At 44.6% G+C, this 24,715-nt stretch overlaps 1 protein-coding gene across 3 annotated transcripts in view; it reads left to right on the top strand.

Moving 5' to 3' along the window:
* Positions 1 to 24,715, top strand: part of RAD54L (RAD54 like) — a 454,404-nt gene that overhangs the window by 284,876 nt on the left and 144,813 nt on the right. The window lies entirely within an intron of this gene.

Raw genomic sequence — 24,715 nt, 5'->3', positions numbered from 1 at the left:
TGGCTAACTATGAACATTTTTACAGGATTATACATTTTCTAATTGATACTCTTATCATAGGTTCCATGTGAAAACACTGCACGTTTTGCAGATTCCTTGATTTGAAATAGGCAACATCCTGTGTGAGTCCTCAGACGTGTTTTAAATCCTAAATGCAAAGCACTGAGTGGCCCATCCAATACTTGGAGAAGTGCAAGAGTGCATTGTGACCTATGAAGTGACAGTGACCGGGGGGAACTGGGTATGTCCCAGGATGGACATACCCAGTTGTCCTAGATTGGACAATTACTCGCTGTTTGGTGCAGATCCTTACCATTGGTGGTCTTGGACTTGCTTCCTGCTTGAATCTTGGATAAAAGGAGGACCTCTGCAAGTATTCTTGAGATATGCGTTGGAGCCAGATATCCCTCTAAGAAGAGCAGCCCTCCGAAGACTATTCCTGAAGTGTCACAGCATCCCTTCCTGTGCATGGCCCGGTAAAGCCCTGCTCCTCTGCCTGACCTCTGAAGACCCTGAAGGGTGCTTCAGCCATTGGACTAGTGAGCCAACTAGTCTTTATAGCTTTTCAAGGATCCAGTGTCCCTTTACGGCCCGGTGGACTGACCAGCTCTTTTGTGGCCTACCTCGCCAGAACCTTTGCCATTCCAAGTTGAAGTCCGGAACTTTGGTAGTCGCCAGCTTGTGCCACAATTCACCTTCTCACCCTTCAAGGGAACCTGTTAAGGAGCAGCTGCTCTGACCGAGAATAGAATGAATGCCTCTTGTCACCTGCAAAGGGTGACTGTCGCGGAGACTCGTTCCTCCATCCAGTGAAATGTCTTGAGGATGCCTGCATTGTTGGATTCTGCATTTCTTCACCGACAGGGATTGCAACTTGCATTTCCAATCAACCGGAAGACTTCTCGCACCTTCAACTCCTGGGCACCTCTCACTGGAACAAACAGCAGAAGATCATCTCCCCAGTGAACCCCCCCCCCCCCCCCCCCCCCCCCCCCCAGACGATCCACAGACATCTGGGGAAATAAGATTCAGGGGGGGTAAGTACGCATCAGTGTGCCTGTCGCCACCCCAAATCCAGCCTTGTCTTCCATAGGATAACATTGTGAACAAGTCCCTTTATCGCTTGTCTCTCCTCCACTCACCTTTGGTCGTCGAACCTGGGTCGGTTATCCTGCCCCTGGGTTAGCCCTGAGTCTGGAAGAGAGCAGAACACTTGTATGTTCTGGTAAATTGTTGAATACTGTTTAACTAGTTTGAAACTAATCGCCAAGATAATCTCATTGCATCCTTTTCAAAGAGAACTCATTCTGGAGAGAAATATTGTGTTGGACTCTATTTTTGGGCTTAAGGCTCCATTCATCTTAGGGTTTGGACTTCTCAAGTTAGGATATTGTTCTTGTGATTGATTCCCATAATATTCTGCATGTAACTAACTTTCTTGCTTTGCTTGGTCAAGTTATATAATGTTATTTAAGTAAACCTTGGTGATTGTACATATTTGTATTATAGTGTTGTGTGATAATACTACCTGCCAGATTCAATTTGTAGTGCATTCAGACCTACAATATATAACTATATTTTTATAACAGACTGTCTAAATGTAATTATTGTGTGACATATTTTGTGGACTCATTGAGGGCTGCTGACCGCACTGCCACTTTCCTGAGACAAAGCCTTGACTGCTCATACATATACCTTGATTGGGTTTGGCTAGCCTCTCAGTGCTCGACATTGAGGGAATCTGGGAGCTATTTAGCTCCGGCTTGTAGCCTAGAAGAGCCTGGTTCGCTTGACCTTAACCGCTACCAGGACCTTCTTTGGGCTTCCCAATCCATCTGATGGTGAACAAACATACCTATGTGACGCTTAAGTCTATGCATTTAGGACACTCTATAAATAAGCATTAGGCACACCAAGATGACACTATAAGCATAACGGGTCATAAATAATGCACAAACTGTTATGTTTGCATCTTATGTGGAAGTTAGATTTCCACAACACTGTGTACTAGCTCTTTGTTCACCAGTGGGAGCTCCAGCTCACTGGTTATTGCCGGATAACCAGGAGCTGCTTTTTCTCGATCGGATCGTAATATTGATCTCTGCCCTGTTCATCATAACTCCTAAACTCTGTCCACCAGGCCAGATTGTAGAAATCCATTTTAACAAATTTGTGCTCAGCAATGAGAATAAGATTGTGGCTACCCAATGTTGTTCATTGGTGAAGCAACTATAATTCTGCTTACAGACAACACTGAAATTAAGAGGTAACAGGCTTTATAACAGTTACCTACTCCTGAATGGAAACTTTCACCATGACTAATCTTACTGCTCTCAAGATTTACTGCTCTCAAGATTAGGTTATGTTCAGAGTGTCACAGCTCCTTTGTTTCTTGCGCAGAGGTAGCACAAACTCTTGCCTCCCCGTGAGGTCTTGGCACCTGCACTTTGGAAGTACACAGGCCACCTCAACCCACTGGGGAAAGAAGGTTGGGGTCCACGGATTGGATGGGTACGGGGAAGTAGGGTAACAAGAAAGGGAGCGTTTGTGGATGGCTATGGGGGATGTAGGGAAAATGCTCTTCAATCCGATCGTTACGCTAGTGAGGCCAAGAACATTCACAGATTGCCACTACTTGCACTAATGTGCTCACTCATGCATTCCCCATACAACTGTGAGGTGATTCCTTGCATTACCTCATGCAAGACACATTGGTGTACTTGTTATTCCATTACCTCATACAAATTACATTTGGTGTCGAGTAAATTGCATTACCTCATGCAAAGTACATTGGTGTACCGAGAACACTGCCTTGCATCTATCTCTTACAAACAGATCCTTACATTACCTCATGCAAGGCACATTGGTGTGACACACTAACATATGTTTAAACATTTAAACATATGTTTGTTAGCACAAAGAAGCTGGGCTACTTGGCACTGGGTGGCGGAAAAAGGTCTGCTTCTATGCCGATACTGCGTCCTCTGAAACGACAGCTGAACGGTCTATCGAACTATGAGAAACAAATACTTTGGTCAATGACAAGCTTGCAAAAGCGTTCTGAGTTAGTACTTTGATACAGTCTATGCGGCAGGTCTCGCTGAAAGCTTGCGAGTACTGCTGCTAGTAATACAGGCAGCCGTGTTATGTAGCAGCGAGATCAAAGCGCTGGAACACATGCACTGCAGTCAATAATTGCATTTTTCACGAGGCGGCAGCGCTGTGGTACTTATCTCTATGGTGTTTCGGGGACTGGAGGGTGTCAGGTGTGGGCTTGGCCTCGCGAATAACTGGCTTGCCAGGCACTCCTGGAGGCACGTCAGACTCTTGGGTTCTATTAGCGCAAGCAGGGTTTCCCTCCACTGTGCACGCATGCACAGTGGATTGGGTGTGTCCAGGCACGTTGCTGGAGCTCGTGCCAAGTTCCACTGGCCAGCTGGGTAGCATAGTTCTGCCCCAGGTGCTTCATTGCTCTAGGTTTGTTGCTGCATCTACACACAAAGCAGATGTGACAGCTGTTGTAACTTGTTTTTGCATTTGGCACCATTTTCCTCCTGGTTTCTTACTGCATTAGCCACTGAAATTCTGGTCTCGTGTTTCTTCTTGACACAGATGAAAACGGCCAACAGAAAGCCTCCGGCAAACTTGCAGCACTGTACCCACTCTTGAAGTGAAGATCCATGCCTATACATGCAAAGTCAACATCTACAAGATGATTATTAGCCACACCCTGACTTATGCCTCTCTGGCATGGAGCACCTGTGCAGAAACCCACCAGAGGACTGTTCAAAAGGTAGAGAACACAGCCCTGAGGATGGAGGCTGGAGCACCACTTTTTGCAAGAACAGCCAACCTGCACATGGATCTGGGAATCGAGATGTTGGCTCAACATCTAGCGAAGCTAAACAGCAATTTCTGCCAAGGACTGGACCAGAACACAAACCCTCTGATCAAGAATCTTGCTACGATTACTGCAAATCATTTTGACCGCGGCCCGTCACAGCACTGACCCTGTAAAACCATCTCTACTGTGACAAGAACACAGATCAAGAAGCATTTCAAACCGCGACTACACTCTGAACCATAGAAATTGGAGTAATGAGGCACAGCCTTGGTATCCATCATCCCCCACTGACGGATCAAAACTGTCAGCAAGACAAAGTTCTCTACACAGGACTTCAACACGACAGTGAGAGAAGGCGAGTTTCTACTAGCGGACAAGAACTGTCATTCAAAAGGTACCTGATAGGCGAGAGCCCGCCAGCGGCAAACTTTTCAAACACAGTTGGCCTATTTGTTCTAGCCTACTGTTAAATCGCCCAAGTGGGAGCAGCGGGTCCAGGGTAGAGGTTAGACTGACGTTGCCTCTGAAGTTTCTCTCGCTGTTCCCTATTTTCCCCTGCAAATGCTCTCTAGTAGCACGGTGCCAGTGCTACACAGTACTATCAACCTGTTAGATCGTGGCATTTTGTTTGTAGAAGAGAGAGAGGGTATTGAGCCATTCGGGAAAGCGAAAATGTTGCGCATTCCTGCGTTGAACTACATTGCTTAATAGTTGCATGACGATTTCATTGGATAGGTTACAACAGTTGACCATCTGGGACTGAAGCACAGGGAGCAATGGGGTGTGGGGAGGTCGGACTCTGGGTGCCCCTCGAACCAATCTGGTGTTCCCTGCTCCTGTGCCTAGTCCTTGCAAAATACAGCTAGTGCTCATTGGATTACCTTTTGAACTCGAAATGTTGCATTCGATATATTCACTGTTCTTGGATTGTTTTCTTTTACGCACGCTGAATGTGTTTGCACATGTTGTATTGCCGCTATCCTATATATTGAATTGCTGCCAGTCTTTTTACAATGTACCAGAGGTCTTTGTGCAGACACTGCATGCATTTGCACACATTGTTGCTGTTATCTTATACATTGTATTGCTGCTATCTTATATATACGATTGTTGCTACTGGTTAAGTCTTCTGTTGAATACTGTTGGATATATTATATTTGACATCGTTGAGCATTATTGTCATTATTAGCGTTAGTCTTTTTACACTGTGCTATGGTTTTAATTTTATTTCAGTGTAATTTAAAATTTTAGATAGTTTTATTACCCAATCCATTATATGTCAGCTTGTGTCTTAATTTGTCCCAACCTGTTAGTCTGGCTGGGATCACCATCTAGAGCTTTGGCAATGTCAAAAAGGAAGGCGGCTGCCTCTGCCTTTCCAGGGAAAGTTTCTAAAAAAACGTTTAAAATATTTCAGACAATTCAAGAACTGAATTTGCTAATCTCAGAAATTAGTAGCCACATGTGTGATATTGAAGGTGACAAGTTAGCCCCTCAAAAAAATTCTATCATGTCCATCTATGTAATTGCTGAGACTGATGATAATCTATTAGGCATAGGTGAGATAGCCCCAAGTACTCGGAATTCTACCTCTACTAGTCTGATCTTGAGGGGCAATGTGGGTGGTCTCCAGAATGAATCCCTGGATGCATTTGAAATAAAATGGGCTGATCAAGAGAGAGACAGGCACTATCAGCTACCTGTTGGCAAAGGAAGCTTGGATAACCCAGCTTTGCCAACAGGTAGCTGATAGTGCCATCTATTTTTGAGCATTGGATTAGTGATGATAGTGGGGAAACATTAGTTCCGGTTCAAAATTAAAATTCTGATCAAATAATACTAGAACTGTTGGATAATGTTAGGGAATTGATTACTCCCTTCATTCCACTAAACAGATTCTTGGTGTTAAATGAATTAAATGTTCTAGGATCTATAGGGGAAATAGAAATGAATGGAGAAGGTAATGAGGGGCATCAAGAATCGAAGTATGGTGCTAAGCATGACCCTAAGCAGTTCCCCCTTAGGTTCTTGCAAAAGGCGCATTTCGATTAAAACTGGTGCAAAAAAGGCTAGGGGTCCATAAAACCTATTTGTAAAAGCCTTGGAGGATTTAATCTGGCAGAATTGGGCGCCGATTGTACATCTTCAAAGCACATTGTTTACAAATTAAAGGATTCTGTGAGCTGTCTAAGGGAAAAGGTGGGGGACCTATGCAGTAATAAAATGCATGCTTCTGGGCTCGAAAGCACCGAGGAGATCTTGGCTTATAAAATGACAGCCCCAATGAGGAAGCCCATAGAAGGTATATGCAAGAAAACTGCCTTTGATACTGCCTCTGGTAGCTCATTCAAAGGCCTAAATATAGGGCCTTAAACATTCAGGATAACATTTGTGGGCCAGACCAATTGCTGATGTCATAAAAAAATGAGGGAAGAAAAAAGTGTAGGCAGACTGGCAAATCTCCACCCCCTCCTGAAGGCATCCTGAAGCAAGACACAGTCAACAGATTAAAAGTTCAAAATAAAATGGTTCATTAAATCAAATGTCAGGATGGTATAAGGCCATTCTTATCTGCCTCCAAGCAACGTGGGCGGTGGAACAGCTTGAAATTCAAGGATATATGTCGTGCCACATAAAGGACAAAGGAGAAGAACACGTGGGAACTGAACCACCCAGTTGAGCTGGACTCGACTGGGTGGTTCAGCAGGTTAATACTGGTTCTTTTGACCTGTATCAATTGGTGATAGGAACTTCAGACGGTTGTTGCCTGTTATTATTTAATGTATATAATATACCAAATGACAAAGTGCCCAGTACCATTACCACTTAACATGAGTGTCAAACCAGTTGGGAGTGCACTAATCCCGGGAGCTTTCAGTTCACTGTTATGGGGGATTTTAATGTCGAGATGGAACCTCTGAGGGAGTTGGATGGGCTTTGGGTAGACCATGACAAAGCCTGGGTTATTCCCCATCTGGAAGGAAAACGTTGTCCTAGAACCACAGTGGTTGAAACTATATAATCTTGAACTAGGAGCCATGTAATTGGCACCTTTCAAAAGACCAGCTGGCTAAACATACATATCGGGGTCCAAATGGAAGGTCCAGGATTGATTATGCACTAATGCGCGTCCGCGATTGCATCAGGTTGATAGTTTCCAGGTCATTTAATCGCCATGATAGTGCCCATAAACCCATAGTATTAACGTTGAAGGCTAAAAATGTGACAACAGCCCAGAGCTCTCGCAATTCTATTGGTATGATTGTAAGTGGCCATGCTTGGCGTTCAGTCAAATAGGCAATCATGGAACAAAGGAATTCAATTCCTGGCATCTACAGGCCATTATTGGGCATATTGAACAGTTTTTTTTTTTATAACATTTTTTATTAATTTCAAACAAACAATACAAACCAAACTGGCAGTGTATATATCAACAGTTCCATTGTACATTGCTTACTTCTAGCCACTGCTTCCCTTATCACACCCCCCTGTTCCGAGCCTATTACTTTACACATTCCGTTTCTGCATCTTGTGGTAGAGTCTCTCCTTCCATGGGTTCTGCCAGGTCTCGTATTGACCCAAACAGCTCTGCTATTAATGATTTCCAGGCCATCAGGGTCTCTGTCTCTTCCTCCTCCCCCCAGCACTGCTCGCTTCTTGCCATACCATGGTTTCTGCCTCCGCCCATTTCTGTCAATCTTTCCACCACATCTCCACTCGCGCTCTGTGGCAGGTCTTCCACCCCATAGCAATTCTCCTCTTTGCAAGCACATATGCCAAATCCCTCAGTTTACTCACATGCTTGAGCTTCTGCGATCTTGGGATCCCCCCCCAACAAACAGGCCCACATTGTGTCCACTACAATCTTGACCCCCTTCTCCGCTAGTTATTGCCCCACTTCGCTCCAAAAGCGTTCAATGACCGGGCATGACCAGAACATATGCACCATACCCGCATTCTCCTCATCACACTTGGGGCATGCTTGCCGTCCTGTATTCTCAAACCTCGATATCCTCTGGGGTGTCATATATGCCCTATGCGTAATATACAGTTGTATCTGTTTCAATCTTGCATTCCTCGATACCTTCTTATGGTACCCCTGAGCCCGTTCCCACATCCCATCCTCCATCGGGGCTCCTATTTCCGTTTCCCAATCTTTTCTCAACGTGTGTGACCTCCTTCCATACCTTAAACATCATCATCTCATATATTCTAGATATCTCATGGCCCCCCTCTATGTCGTATATCATATCTATGGTAGCATCTGGTTCTTCCTCCAGTACAATTTTGGGCCATGCTCTCTTAATTCTCTGCACCATTCTGTGATATGTAATATACTGGCCTGTGTGCAACCCAGTTTCCTCTCTCAGCCCCACAAAGGTAATGATAGATCCCTCCCACCAGATATCTCCCATTGTTGCTAACCCAACCGGTTCGCAGTGGTTTCTGATTATCATGCTTAGCTGTTCATCTCCACCTGTTAATGCAACCAGTGGTACCTGCGGGGAGCATGGAGACGGGTTCTCCATCATCTGGCATGCCCTACGCCACATCTTCCACCCCAGTGTCATCATCTTGGGGCCCCCTTTCATTTCTGCCTTGGGTACCCAAATCATCTTTCAAGTAAAATGGGGCACAATCTTGTTCAAACAGCCTGGATTCAGAGGTCTCTTCATCAGAGAGCCATTTGGCAACATACTGTAGTTGGCTCGCTACATAATAAACCTCATAGTTAGGCAGTTTTATCCCCCCCTTTCTCGTAAAAATTCTGTAGCTTCCATAGTGCCACTCTGTTTCGCGTGCCATGCCACAGGAAATCCCTGCACATACTATTCAGTTTGGTGAAGAACTTCTTGGGTATCAGGTGTGGTATGTTCCCATAATAGTGCAGGAGCCTAGGTAGGACCACCATCTTGAGCATTGCTCCACGCCCCATCATTGCTAAGGGCAACCTCATCCATCGCATGCAATTTTCAATTTTTTTAAAGGCCACCTCCGTGTTGCACCTATGCTCCTCTTCCACTGTGTGATATATGTCTATCCCTAAGTACTGAAATGTACTTGCCGCCCATGGTACCTGTAATACAGGTAACTGCTCCAATAGAATCCCTTTATACCCACCTAATGGAACATACTAGACTTCTGGGGGTTCACCGCTATACCAGACAACCCCGCATATCTCTCCATTTCTTCTAGAATATATTGGAGATTTTCTTCCGGGTGCCGCAAGTACAGCAGCATATCATCTGCGTACAGGTAGATCAGATGATGTTCTCCTCTCACCTCAATGCCTATAATATCATATTGTTGTCTCAAGTATATTGCTAGGGGTTCCAGGGCCAGTATCTAGAGCATTGGAGACCACAGACATCCCTGTCTGGTGCCCCTGCAAAGCTGCCATCTTTCCGATATCACTGATCCTGTTTTGACTCTAGCCAGCGGTTCACTGTATAGTATTTTCGCCCACTGGATATATCCAGGCCCTAACCCATAGCACTCCAGGGCCGCAAGCAGCCATGGCCACTTGACCGAGTCGAAGGCCTTTATTGCGTCCAAGGACATAATTGCCATTTCAGCTGCGTTTTCGATCCCAAACTCAATAACTCGTTGGAATCGTCTGATTGTTAGAAATGTTCCTATTTGGGACATAACCCGTCTGATCGGGGTGTATTAGTCTACCAATAACCCTCTTCAATCTATTTGCCAAAACAGCCGTCAATATCTTGCTGTCTTGATTCAGCATTGACAAGGGTCTATAGGAGCTGCAGCTATGCCCAGGCTCATTAGGTTTGGGAAGCAGTATTCTAATCGCTTCTATGAGTGACTCTGGCAATCTTCCCATGTCAAATGCTTAGTTTAGCATTTCTAACAGTGGGGGGGGGAGAACCTCTTCTATGTATACTTTATAAAATTCACTTGGCAGTCCATCCGCCCCCGGGGTCTTACTAGTGGGCAACTGTCTCACCACCTCCCCTAGTTCCTCCAGGGTAATCGGTGCATCTAGCTCCTCTCTCTCGTCCACACTTAACTTTGGCAATCCTAAGTCCTCCAATGTTTCTATTATCGTCTCATGACTACTCTTGCCATCGTCTCCATATAATATTTTATAATAGTCTGCAAACTCTTGGTTGACTCCTTCTGGAGTGTCCGCTACACTACCGTCTTCCCTCGTTATAGTTCTAATTGTAGATCTCGGGATTTCGCTCTTATATACCCACGCCAAGAGCCTTCCTGGTTTGTCCCCTCCCGCATGCTGTCTCTCTACATATTTTTTATAGTTGAGGTTACACAATCTATCCTAGTACGCCGCGCATTTTTGCTGTAGCTTGAGTATCAATTCCACTTCCTCCTTAGCGCTCCCTCCACCCCTCAATGCCTCTTCCAGTTTCTCCTCCGTCTCTCGTAGATCAGCCAGAATCCCACCCTGCAGACCTTTAGATTTTGCTATGGCTACCACTCTCATCACAACCTTAAAGGCTTCCCACAGTGTTCCTGCCGAGTCCACACTACCAGTATTCGTCTCAAAATAGTTTACAATCTCCTCCCTCATGTCCTCCCTAAAAAAGGGGTCTCTCAGTGCCTCCGCTCGTAGGCGCCATGTTGGAATCCTTGCTCTCGGGGGCAGTATTGCCATCCGAGGATCAAGGGCGAGTGGTCCGAAAGGACCCTTGCTTTATACTCTTTGTGTAATCTGTTATTACCTCAGGTGTAGTAAAGACATAGTCCAGCCTTGTATATAACTGCTGCGGGGCAGAATAATGCGAATATTGCCTTTCCTGGGGGTGTCTCATCCTCCATGCATCTTCCAAACCAAAGTCGCCCAGCAATGTCTGCAGCGGTTTAGCAGCTGAGGCGGGTCTATCCATCTTCCCATCCGATCTATCTACCCTCGGGTTAAGTGCACAGTTAAAGTCCCCTCACCAAATCACTGCGCTTCCCATACACATGCTCAAATTAGTACACAATGTTCTGATGTACGCCGCTGTGTACTGGTTCGGGGCGTACATATTTACAATGCTTATCTCCCTGTTTTATACCAATCCCCTCAATATGACCATCCTCCCACCCGTCTCAGCTACTTCCTGTAACCGCTGAAATTGGACATGTTTTGCCACCCAAATAAGCACTCCCCTAGCATAAGCAGAATATGATGAGCCCACCACAACTCCCTTCCACTTCCTGGCAATCGTATCCATCTTCTCCCGTGTCAGGTGGGTCTCCTACAGCAGTGCAATGTCTATTTTATGCCTACGCAGATATAGCATAACCTTGTTTCTCTTTAGATAACTATTGAGCCCCCTGACATTCCAGGTAACTATTTTAAGGTCCCCCATGACTCATTAGAGTTCCGTTCCGCCTCCCACCGGTGCAGTCCAAATCTAAGTTCCATTCTATGTAGGCGTGTTCCCCAGTTTAAACTCCCCTTAACCAAACACACGCCAAACTCCCCATTCCCCTCCCTCCCCACCTCCCTTCCCATCCCCAACATCACCCCCCCCCCCCCCCAACTGTTGCCCAGCTCCATCCCTGGATCTCAGGGACCCCCGCATCTAGCTCTTTCCGGCTATAGCCTGTACTCTAAGCTCAGCAGGGTGAGGTTGCCCTAATGGCTATCCTACAGCTACTACTACTATTGCTCGGGGTGGGGGGAGGGTAGGGTGCCTCTGTCCTGCCGCTCCTGTTCACTTCAACCACACATTGCTACTCAATATGTGTGTGTACTCGATCTTCTATATTCCAGTCCATTAAGTTCATCAAGGTCAGAGATATCACAGCCAAATATCAGCTTTACTCGTTCGCACCCCTTTATCTTTATCTCTATCATAGTCACTGCTGGGGTACCCGCTCTGCGTCATTTCAATATAAATACAATATCCCAGTCACTTATCGTGTTCCTCTTGGGCCTGCTCCGCATCTCGTTCCGGGCAACCTTGTAGGTCCAGCCATGTCGCTGCTTCTTCCGGGGTGTCAAAAAAGAACATCTGCTTTTGTGCAACACTTTCAATTTCGCGGGGTACAGAAGCATGCATTTGATTCCGGCCATGCGTAACCTCCTCTTGATTGCCACATAGCTGTACCGTTGCCTCTGGACCAACATTGTATAGTCAAGATACGCTGTGATGGTGCTTGAGGCCCTTTCAATCGTTCCCCCTTTACGAAAGTACTCCAAAATCTTCTTGCGATCTCTATAGTTCAGTATCTTTGCAATTATCGCATGAGGAGGGGCCCCAGGCTTCGGTTTCCTCATGAGGGCTCTATGTGCGCCCTCCACCGCGAATCCTTGCGAGAGTTTGTCGGCCCCTATTTCTTGCAAGATCAAGTTCTCCACATAGTCTGTAGGGTCTAGGCCTTCCTCCCCCTCCGGCAGTCCGACCACGCGGATATTGTTCCTCCTTGCTCTCCCTTCAGCTTCCTCCGCACGGTTCTCCATGTTAGCTACCTGTTGCTTCAGTACGTGAACCTCCTTTGCATTGTTGGTGCTAGTGTCCATGTTGGTTTTCACCGCACTCTCCAGGATGCTCGTTCTCTCTGCCAGCGTCCTAACATCTTGTTGCAGCAGGGTAACTTCTATGCCTACTATGTCTATTTTAGCCTCCAAGGAAGTTCGCAAGTCTGCCATCGCTATCCCCCATGACTCCTTCAGCTCTGTTATAGCCATTAATATCTGGTGGTTTTCAGTCGCTAAGGTGCTCTCCGCAGGTGCAGTCGCGCCACTGGGCGTTGTCGCCGCAGGAGACTTCTGCGTTTTTGCGAATGCTCCCATCGTGGATTGTTTATTATTTAGGTCTCTGGCGTATCAATCCTGCTCCTCTGTCTTGATGTAGCACCAGTGTGTCACTCCAAGCCTGGGGTAATTATTCTCGAGGAACCCCTGTATAAATTGTGTTCGGGTGGGTTGTGTCCTCCCACGCTTCTAATTATCTTGCTGCTTCTTGGAGACTACTTTTTCCTCCATCATAATCACCCATCTTTTGGGCTCCTTGTGCTCTTCACGCCACTGCTTGCTTCCGCTGCTGTCCCTCCTGTGTCATCATTAACTAGGATCAGCCCTGTATATAGTGCTCTTCTATGGTGGCACCCACTTCCTAGCTCATTTTTTTTTGGGGTCATTTACTTGTCTGAGGCACCACAGAGTACCCATCAGTCCCTTTCATCTTTAGGAGAAAGACCCCCTCCATCAGTGTCCGTTTTCGCAGTTAACAACTGCTAGCATCATTGGTGAGCAGCCGCCATTCGGCCCCAGCTGCCCTTTATGCTGGAATCCCAATGGTCATTCCACCAGCTCGACTTCGCACTCTTCGCGTGCTCCCGTCTGCCGCAAGGCCGTCCCGAACTCCTTATCCAAGTCCAAGCATCCGCCGCTACTTATGTAACTACACGTTCCTGCGGCGCACCCGCTGCCTTCGCTACAATGTGTCGTACAGTTCTAGTCTGTTGCGCCTATGCTCTGCTCGTGTATGCGTCCAGATAGCCGCTCCTTATGGTCTCTGCCCCGCGGCGCCCGGCTGCATCAGCGTTGCGCAGCCGGTTCCCTCCAATAGAACATTGAAGACTATGCAGAGGTCACCGGACCCATGGTCCATTTTTTTAAGGCCGTAGGGGTCCAGAATCAATCTGAGGCAGTTTCCCAAGCTCCTTGTTTGGCTTACCCCATATAGAATAAGGAGTTCTTCTTGGAGAAAGGGTTTTCAGATACTTGCCTAATGGTGGTATTATATCAAAAGCACGTCAAGATCAACAGTGATCTCTTACGAAAGAAAAATGTTGTCCTTTGTGGAGAAAAAATGCAATGACTGTGAAAAGGCACTCCTGGCAACTGCATGAACTTTGAAAAACTACTGTCCAGTAGCACATCATTGTAGAGACTCCTCACCAACACTTGCAGTACTTACAAATACAACACAATACAAGCAGGGAATGTATGTAATTCCAGAATTACTTCCTGAATTATGTCCATGCAAGTCTTTCCTGTGGAGGTCAGATATGGCCAAAACAAGAAGATCCCTCTAGTGCAAGGATTTGCTGACTTGCATGATTGTGCCCAAGGAAACGGTCTTGAGGTTGTAATTGCCAAAGATAATATGGAGTCGTACCTAACTTCCCCACACAGTCTATGAAGAAACATTTCAGGGGATACCCACCGTTTATGTGGATGGGTGCTCTTACCATGTTGCCAATAACTGGGAAAAAACGTGTGGCTGGCATTGGGAATGCTTCGATGCATGATACCCCAGATCCCTCTGCTGGTTACAAAATAGGACAACAAAGTAATCAAGTGGCAGAGTTGATAGACGTTCATCAAGCCATCCTCACTGCAGTACGCCACCAACTCAAAGAACTGGTGATAATCACTGACTCAAACTATGTCAGCAATGGGTTTGTCGAACCCTTGATAAACTGGAAGAATAGAGGCATTCTTTGTGCTAACAACACACCATTAAGTGTGAGAAACTGATTCAGTCGATTGATGATCTGGTGACCTCTAAGGGGATGACCATATGTCGGAAAAAGATGTAATTCCAAAATAGAGGAGCTAGATAAACTGGGAACGACCTGGCTGACCAGCTGGCTAAAAACCAAGCTCTACAGGGGGATTTCTATAGCTACGGAATCCTTGCTGGGTGAGATCCAAGTCACAGCTGTGACCAGGTGTCAAACTCGTGCCAACTCGTGCCAACAGTGAACCCTTAACTGCTCACTGGAGTAAAGATGCCCCAGATGCAGAATTGATCACTGCACAACAAGATGACCCTACTATTGGACACATTGAAGACCCTGTGGGTTTCCTCTAACAGAATCAGAATATCCCGGTAAAGAGGATCTCCGGGCGTTGATGACATTTTCCAAAATGCTTTGAATCCAAGACGGTTTGTTGGTAAGGAGATCTCTATCTGGATGTGACCAATGGGCGTTACCAACCTCATTCCGGAGCCCAATATTGAATCGCACCAATGATGCGGCCACTGCCGGTCATAGGGGTTTACACATGACTTTGGAAATCTTGCGAGGGGTTGCATACTGGCCACACATGGGCCAGGACCTCAACATATATTTAAAAGGGTGCCTGGTATGTGCGCAATTTTAGCCGAATTCCCCCACACACAGAGCTACACTGCACAAAAGGGCAATGACACTGCCTTGGTCAGATGTGCAAGTAAACTTCATCAGGCCATTGATTCGCTCCTCTATAAGAAACAAGTACATGTTGACTGTAACATGCTTGTTTACAAAGTGGGTAGAATGTATCCTGCTCAAATCAACCACACCTTCTCTCTCTTCAGCCACCCGCAAATGATGGAGTTGTACTGAGGAAGTCATTTTACCAGTAAGATGACCAAGAGGTGGGAGATTGTAGAAGTAAAAAGAAAACTCCACCATTGCCTACCTCCTGGTATCGAGCGAAGGGGTTGAGAGATAAAATAAGACAATTGTAAGCATAATGAAGAAGTTCATGGTTGACTCTGGACCCAGTTGGGACATTTGATTCCCGCTTTTGTTGATGTTGATGGCTAGTAGGTCTACACCCTCTTCTGCAACTAAAATGTCTCAATTTGAGCTTTTGACCGGAAGAAAAGGGGTGTTACCTCTGCATCTGCTCTATGGACTGATGCTCTGGAGCAGATACTGATAAATACATCCACCAATGGTGAGCACATTGAGAACCTAAGGAAGGTACGTTCAGCACGCGTTTGCACAGTGCAACTTGGAAAAGTTGGCTGAAGGAATTAAATCGTACTATGAATTAAAGATCATGAAAAAGGAGTATGAGATGGGTGACAACGTTTACCTGTACAATTTCCAGAGAAACCAGACCACGGAATGGACATTTCTTCCATCTTGGCGTGGTAGTTTTGAAATTTTTGACAAAATATCACCTGTTGCCTGGTGCATATCAATCAGTTAAAATGCTGTCCTCCCAGACAAGCTCTAAGAGTGATTGAGGAGCTCACTGAAGTTGGAGCCAGTGTACCATTTTAGGAATGAAGGTAATATCAAAACCCTGGATTGCAATTAAAATGTTTCACAAGTGAGTAATGAAATTCAAATAATAATTTATGAATCATGATTGTCAATGAATATTTTCGGCCTCATTACGAGTTGGGAGTTATTCTGGAAGTAATCCATCGGAATGCCTCTCAATGGAATGACTGTTACCGCCACTTCGTTCCACCCGATTACAAGTGGCAGTGGCCGAGTTAATACCCATTTTTGATAGTCCCTTGACCAAAAAGACTCATTTTTTTAATTCCACAGATGTTTGCCGATTTTCAGCAGAAGGTGGAAGGATTTATATCCAGCATGATCCTGGAAGTAAATCCCCTACTCCAATGCCATGCTCGTAGTATGGTGATGCAGGAAAAGTAGCGATAATTCAGTTTCTGCCAATTTTTGTGCTCCGCCATACTTGTAATGAGCCCCATTGTCTGGGATTGCAAAATTAATGTTTTGTTCTAAAATGTTATCCGGGTAATAAAGGTTTAAAAAAAAATACTTAACAATTCTTTATACTACTCTCTTTAGAACAATAGCTCCTTCTTTCCAGCCTGGGGGAGTCCTGAGAGGAGCCTGGGATGCTGGAAAGGAAAAGAGGGAGGGGTTCCGTTACCATACCCCTGGAGCCCAAAATCAGGAGGTGGAGACCAGATCACCCACTCCAAGAAGAAGAAAAGAGAGCGGGTTATGCTCCATCGCAAATTGTGAGACAGCCCCACTCTTCCCTGCACTTTCCCAGGAGTGAAACTATGATAATTTATGTATTGAACATTTGTATGGCGTCTATACAACAGAACGTTTTTCCAGGCGCTATAAGACTAAGGGGGAAGGGGAACAGAGGAGGATAAAAACAACAATAAACAGTCCTACTAGGCCATGTGACATTCGGATTGTACAAGCGCAGCAACACAAAGTGCAGGGGTGCTGGAGGGGCATAGCGGGGGGGCGAACCTAAAGGGGGGGTAGGCAGATGCAGGAAAGAAGGTGTTCCAGGGGCTGTTTGAGTGCTATGGGGGGCTTGGAGTACAAGTGCACGATGAGGCCTGGTGGGCAAGTGCAATGGGGGGTGGGATGAGTGTCAATAGTGCAAGGAAGGGGGGTGGACCAGACTCGGTAGTCTGATTAGGGAAGGGTACCCAAAGGCAAGTGCTGGTAGGGGAGGGTGCTGAGGCACACTGGTCAAGGGTGGGTCCAGGCCCTATATTACTCAGAAGGGAGCAGCAACCAGTTGTCAGCAGGGGAAGGAGGGGGAATAAGCAAGGACACAGGAGAGGGAAGGAGTAGGAGAAAAGGAAGGTCTTGAGAATCTTCCTCAACTTAAGGAGAACCAGCTCAAGTCTGTGAAGGGCGGGGAGGCTGCTCCAGTGGGAGGCTCCTTCCAAAGAAAGAGGTCTACTGCCCACCATCTGCTTGGAGAAATGTTTGACCTGAAGAGAGTTAGAGCTGAATGGCCGAAGGACTCTAGCAGGGTGGTATTTACAGAGAGAAAGTTGAATATAGCGTGGTCCTAACCCCCAGAAAGCCTTGCGGATGATGCAGAGGGTCTTGAATTTGATTCTTGCATTCACCGGGAGCCAGTGGAGAGCTTTCAGGGCTGGAGAGATGCAGTCCCTGGGCTTACGGTCAAGGATAAGAGAAGTTGGGGGGATCTGTGGAGTTCAAATGCGTCCCCAAAACAAAATGAAGCAATACTTTCTTGTAACTGGAAAGCACACTGTGGACTGGTGGGGAAAAGGCCAGCAGTTCATTTCAGCTGCAAAAAACTTGAAAAAGCTGGTTGGTTTGTTGAAATCGAAAGACCATGGAAATGTGTAAATTCTGCAGCCTGTAACAAGGAACAGTTTAACAATTAAACTACACTGCGGAGGGGAATTCGAACTGCCACATCAAAATGCTGTGTGTTCTGAGAAATAAGATTAAATGATCCCTATATTCGTGTGACAAGGCCAAAGCCCTGAAACTACTTTCCATTGCATGTGACTGAGGCCTAAAGTGTAACTTGGCAAAAACAGAAACAGTTACTATAGTAGTGTTTGAATTTTGCAGCTTAGAGGAAAGGACGCATGGGAAATGAGTATTGTGAATATATTTTAGGATGTAAAGATGAACAAATAGATCAAAGGCCTCCTGGGTGAAGAAATTGTAACATTTAAAAATACCAGTGTTCTGTGCGTGATGAATCGCTTTGTTCAGCCCTAAACAACATTTTCTCAGGATATTCAAAGTCCAGCCAGGCATTGCTTACCTCCCCCCATCGGATGCAAGGGTGAAGCTCTGCTCGGCTCTCTGTCTGAAAGTCAATCTCTTTGAAGCTACAGCACTGACCAGGAAGGAATTTATGGGGTTGAGGTGCTAAACAACTGTGTAAATAAAGGCAGGCTTCATGGTTTGAACTCTGAATAATCGTTGAAAAGAAAATTCAATTTTGTGGTCTCTGCTCAGAGATGATGATAGACCTGTCCCAGAGGGATTTCCCATGAGCATGGTGGGGCAACCCTCTCTGCTCTTAAAGATGAGCAACAGATGATCCATTATCACTGGGAGAATTAATATACATGACTTTATGGCAGGCTTAGGTTAACAGATGGCTGCATCCAAATCTGTCATTTGAACCTGTGACATGGTGCTGAAACGAGACGCATCTCATTGCGTCTTGCATGATCAGACCAACCCAAATATATGAATATCGTTAGATTTATATTTTTTCACTATGTTGTAGTTTTAAGTGCAAAACTGAAATATGTGTGGAGTCATATAATTCACAGGGATGATGCTTTGTAAGTTCAGGAAGCAATCATTGTAATGGGAGTCACAATAGTGGTCCCATCCAAATAACTAACCAATAAGCTGGCACATCCTCATTTTAATAATTTGGGTTGTGATTATCGCTTCATACGAGGACACACGATGATATTTGGGGAAACTGTCTGATATCGGAGTTGGAACTACTGAGAACATTTCTTGAGGAAACCAGGGAACTAAAAGCTGGCTGGCAGCCAAACTAGGAGAGGCTGATCAAAGGGGGATTGTTAGGACAATTTTTCAAAAGTCCAACTAAGGGCTTCATAAAACCATACAACTTAGACAATACAGAATCTCTAACTCTTAGTATACGTCTGCACCACCTGAGATGGGGGTAGCATGAACAGAGCATCCAGGCTTATCTTAGGAGGGAGAGAGGGCTGTAGGTCAATACAAAGAAATTGTAACATACATATTGTTCAAAGAAACTCTGATACACTAAGTATTGTAAAAATAATGATTTATTTTAAATACAAGTAGGCCAAGATAAATCTGGAGGCAGTAAGTACTCTTCACATAAGTTATAAACACATATATAAAAACCAACACAAAGCCTATGGTTTACAAACCTTATTCAGAGAAGCAAGTCAAGCTGAGTCTAACCTAATAATTATACATCCAAAATAGCAGTCTGCTGTTCTTGGGGGAATACGACCTGATTAGTTACTTTTAGATTACAAGTAATTCAAGGGTAGTAGACCCTATTGGTCAGATCGTACAGTGTTATTCAATTATAGAATCACTTAAAACACCAACCCTGTTACAAATCTATCTTGCAACATGTGTAACTTTCTTCTTTCCTGAATGGATACAGTTACACCACCGGTATTACCTTTAAGAACACAGTTCAGAGCTAGAAAGGTAACTAATATACTTGCTGGAGGAGCCTTAAGCTACTCGTGTATAAATATGAACACTCTAACTATTGTAGAATGCACTAAGCAATTCAGGGAAAGAAAAGCTTTGTCTTTTAAAGTCCTTCCCTAGTCTATAGCATGAGTTTTCTCAGAGGCAGGAGAGGGACACCAGTGGTGTATGAGCCAGCTGTAGGCAGATCAGGATGGGTTCCGTTGTAGGAATGTCTGAGTTCCAGAGGATTTCTCCTTCAAGTAAGTATTAGCTTTAGAGTTAAGTGTTCAGGGACTTCACAGAAGTCTACCTATATGATTTCCATACCATCACCCAGCATTAGGCCTGGGTGAATGGTATGAGCAAACGTCCAGCCACACAAATCACAAACTCAGCCTCACAGGATTTACACAAGACTTAAGGTAAGTATTACCCAAGCCAACACAGTACCTTAGGAGAAAAAAGAGCTGGGTGGATGGCTTCAAGGTGCAGCAGCTCAGGACCCAGTACCTGGATTCTCGGTCTGGTGATGAAAGAAATTAACCTTGGATGGGAACTTGCAGCAGCAGTTGTCATCAGAAAAGGCTTCCACTAGAGGATAATCGAGGCTTCTCACGGCTCTGTGGATTTTGCGCCCTTTCACAGGAACCAGATGAAGAACGAATATCGCCAGTCAGATTCTCTTCACTCTGTCAGTCCTACACTATGGTGAGCGGATTTCAGGTATTTGAATCGTGTCTCTGGAGGTCCAGCAGGAGTCCGCCAAAGTTTCAGAAGGATTCGGACATCGGAAGCCCATGCACTGCACTCATGCTCAAGGTCCCCTGGTATTGGCGGTTTGCAGCCCTGGTATTAGCAGTTTACAGCCCAGCTAAGTCACAGCATGTCAAGGGGTGGCTTGTATTCCGGGTCTTCTCAAGCCTCTGGGTATGCGTTGTTGCATTGAGGTCCCCAGGTCGCTTGGAAGGAAGGGTTACATCAGGCTCCCGTTAGACAGTGAGATCACTGGTCGCTGGAAATGGTTACAGCCGTTGTTTCTTAATCTTCCTCTTTGGATTTGGTTCCAATGGTCGATTTGTCCATAGCAACCAGGGTCTGAGTATTTATCAAGAACTACAGGACAACTTCTGCAAACTCTCCCTGCAGTTTACAGAAACGGGCGGTCTGGCTGTCCAATCATGACCGCTAGTCCCCCAGTGGGAACTGGTTCCCCTCAGGCAATGTGAAAGACAGAGTGCTGCAGAGTTTTGGACTCCCCCCTCACTTCCTGCCTTGACACTATGAGCCTCTGCGGGAAATACAAAGGATTCCCGCAGAAGATAAAACTTCAACTAAGGTCTTTCCCACCTAAAATGGCCTAAGAAACAAGCAAACCAGAAATGGTGAAAAAAGGAGCTCACCATTTTAGCAGAATGGGGTCCTGTTGTGCATTACTGCAGCTGATTTGACAATTTAATACCTAGCCATGGTTAATATTTATGCAGCACTTTGGGTTGCCCAAGTGGACTCGTATGATGTGAGGTAACAATCCCTCTACAAAGTGTGAACCAAAGGCTTTCTGTCCCTCTCGCATAGCAATTTCCATTCCAACGGGATAACAGCTTCTTCTTTTCGTGCAAAATATTTTTCAATTGACTCCCCTTTTTCTGCCTGCTGGCAGTCAATTTATCCCAATTCATTTGCATGCAGGGTACCACTTGCTGTATACGTGTTATCAACAACGCTGGTAGAGCTATTATTTCCTGTCAATTCCCCTTTTATTCGCTGCCTCTGTCAACTCATCCCACTTTATGACAGGATCTAAACTGTCTTGCATTCTGCATTGATGCAATATATCTGCTGGCAAAATGCATGAAAACATCTGATCTATATCTCCCAACGTGAGTGGACCCGTTTTAAGAACCCGGTCTGTCAGGGTTGGGGTTGATACACCAACGATATTCTCATAATCTGGAAAGGTGATGAAGAATCCCTAATGAAGTTCTTCAATTATATTAATAGCAACAACTATAATTAAAAATTCACAGTGAATAGCAGCACAACGGAATTGAGTTTTCTTGACCTGGAACTTTATGTATAGAATTACATTATTCAAACCACCTTATTTGTTAATCCAACAGCCGGCAACAGTACACTACATGCTGCTAGCAACCATCCAACTCATGTTATAAGGAATATTCATTTTGGTGAACTTCTGAAGATTAACCATTATTGCACACAGCATTCTGAATTTGAAAGAGGATAACAAAGTATTGCTTTAACTGTTGAAAATTTGACAATAATGGTCAATTAACCCGTAATGTTTGAATTGAAGAATATTTGTAATCTGAGGACAATAAAACACTGCTTGAACTGAAGAATATACGAAAATATTGTTTATGCTCAAATAGAACTTAACAAAAACAGCTTGAATTGACAATTATGAGAATCAGATATTTATAATAAGCAACTAAGAACCAATCAACATCGTTTTGATAATTTGCACAAGCTATGGATTCCATTTTCTCTATACTTTTATCTGGATATCTTTAGTAAAAGTAACTCTATCCTATTCCAGGGGACACGGACCTGGTGTGTTGGATTATCAGTATCGAACCCAGGCACCTCTCTCATGGAAAACGTTTCAGTTACCATAGACTTTGATGGAGCATTTATGATCCATAATAAAAATGTTGACACTATTGCAGGACAGAAGCTTGAATCAAGCTTACACTCTTGGATGTCTTGCTGTATGTCTTCATGATCACTCTGGAGGGGGTACACTTCGACCTTCTCATTCACCTTTATATGTATCAGCCACGTTTGTTTGCATAGCTTTTGTACCATTGCAAATATAAGAGTATCTCGTTTCTGGGGCACATACACTTTGGCTTGTTCTATTCTTTCTACCCCATTTTTGATCCATGCCAACACTAGCCTTTACGTGTTTCAGTGTTGTGGGTTGTAATCATGTGGGCACTAGTTGGCGAGGAGAGCACCTTATCACCAGATAGGGGTATGGGTTAGGCCTTTTAACCATTAAACATTCTAACAACGGGTCTGTCTCATCCTCTGATTACTTTTGATGTGGGTGTTGGGTCTGAGATGCAAGCCTTTGCCACATACACACCCTTAATTCTAATTATATCTGCACGGTCTCCCTCATCCCAACCCTTTCATCTCTTTATTATCATATGCACAATCTTTCTCGGATTGTGGCTTATGTTTTTTTAATCTGTGCTTCGGGCATAGATTTTTGTCCAGCAAAATCTTCCCATTGTTAATATGCTTCCCATTGCAGGGGTTTAATGGCCTTGGCACCCTTAGCGGCTAACTTTTCCCTTAAATATCCTATTTCTTCTAGATCAAAAGACCCATGCACTAGGAATTGCAAATCAGGGTTGTTGGCAGGGTATTTGTGCCATTTGCGCAAAACCACTACCCCCAAGCCTTTCTTGATCATCAACTCCATCCTGGTGTACCTTCCAGGGGAGGAGACACATGTTTTTCTAATTCTGAACGGCTCTTTCAACATTGCAACCCACAACATCCTTTAGTGCAAGAACTGCCCATTTGTTTTCACAGCGTCTGTTTCTTGTGATCACAAGGTTGCATTGATAATGTACCACTTAACGCAATGCGCCCAAGATGAATGCAAATTACACAGCCATTTCATGATTCATCCATCCCATGGTTTCATCTTGTGTACACAAGGTGTATTTCTCTATGGCCCATTTAATAGGATGCTCCCATAGAAAATACAACATTACATCATTACATATTCATAACATCAGACCACACAACTTCATTCTGCATTAAATCATCACACTCTGTGCATGAAACTGTCTCACCCTTTTTTTAGTAGTCTTCTGTGTCGGCACTTAAACAAGAGTGCAAGTCTCCCTGACACACACAGGCGGAGGATCCTCGGTTGCAGAGAAGGAAGCCACTGCCTTTAAAATCCTGTGTGCTGCTATAGTACTTTAGTCAGTCCAAAGTTATAGGAAACTAACTCCAATCACGCACTTAAGAGACATAAAAAGGTCACCCATTAATAGAGTAAAAGACTAGGTGAGAGGGGAAAAAGATTGCCCTTCACCTAGGGACAAGGCAAAATAATAACCAAGTCCAAGCAAAAGGTTCTAGGGTTGACACATGTTTGGACGATTCATCATAAATATGAAAATCTTAGAGGGATTGAGGCTGGAGGTATCCATGACTGAACCTGGAGGGCCATCTGACCAGATACCTGTCCTTTCCGTGAGTGAGAAACCTAGAGAGATTATATGTAACTAATCTGTCCTACCAAACCAAGTCTTGTGGGAATCTGTTTGATTTAGATCTTCCCTTATTGATTGGGTGGATAGACTAAGTAGATCCTTAGTATTTTAATTAACTCCCCTTTTAGCAAGTGAAACGGGGAGAGTTTTTTGAAATTAGAAATCAACAATATTGTTTCCAGCGTGAATAAAGATCTAGTCTGTTAATGCATTTGGGTACCCCTATTTCTCATTGCCAACCCCAAACTTCCCTAAAGGGAAGGGGTGTACTTGTCAAAACGAAATTCCTACCTGTTCAACACTCCTCAGACCCTGCATGAAAACAGAGGGGTGCTGAATATCTGGGTTTCTTTGCTGGGGCAGAAAAATGCATTGCTAAATTAGAGCGAATCCCCTGATTTGAAAAGCACACTCTACAGAGAGTGAGAAAGTGACTCCCGAAAGAAGTGAAATTCTTCAATATATATATATATATATATATATATTTATTTGTTTTAAAGGTCTGTTGTGCTCCAACGCTGCTGGCATTGCCTAATGTGCAAGGAGATCGAAAATACAGAGCACTGCGTGTGTGATAATGTTTTTGCATAAGAAAGGTGTTGCATATTATTTAAATGAAACTTCATAAAATATTGTGCCAAGCTTGTGATCTTGTCATGTTGTACGGTGCTGCATCATTTTGGCATTAAGGGAATGTTGTGTGTGATAGAAGATTTGGCTGTTCCTTTGATCTGTATTTTATTTACATGAGACCCCAATAGTGAAAACGCACATATGATGTAATTTCAGATCTTTTCTTAATGTCTATTCCCAAAAAGGGAATTCTTGGTATTGAAGCTTTGTGTTCTCCCACAGAGGAAATAGTGTGTCCGCTGATTTGTATAAATATTAATTGTCCTATTCATTAATTAATATATCATACATCGGCCTGGTTCTTGGCTTATCTATGGCACAAGGGTGAGGGATC

The sequence above is a fragment of the Ambystoma mexicanum genome, chromosome 1q (genome assembly GCF_040938575.1).
Source record: "Ambystoma mexicanum isolate Mex_15411 chromosome 1q, UKY_AmexF1_1, whole genome shotgun sequence".
In the NCBI taxonomy this organism is placed as follows: Eukaryota; Metazoa; Chordata; class Amphibia; order Caudata; family Ambystomatidae; genus Ambystoma; species Ambystoma mexicanum.
Note: the sequence above shows the minus strand (reverse complement) of the source record. Positions and strands in the feature narration are given on the sequence as shown.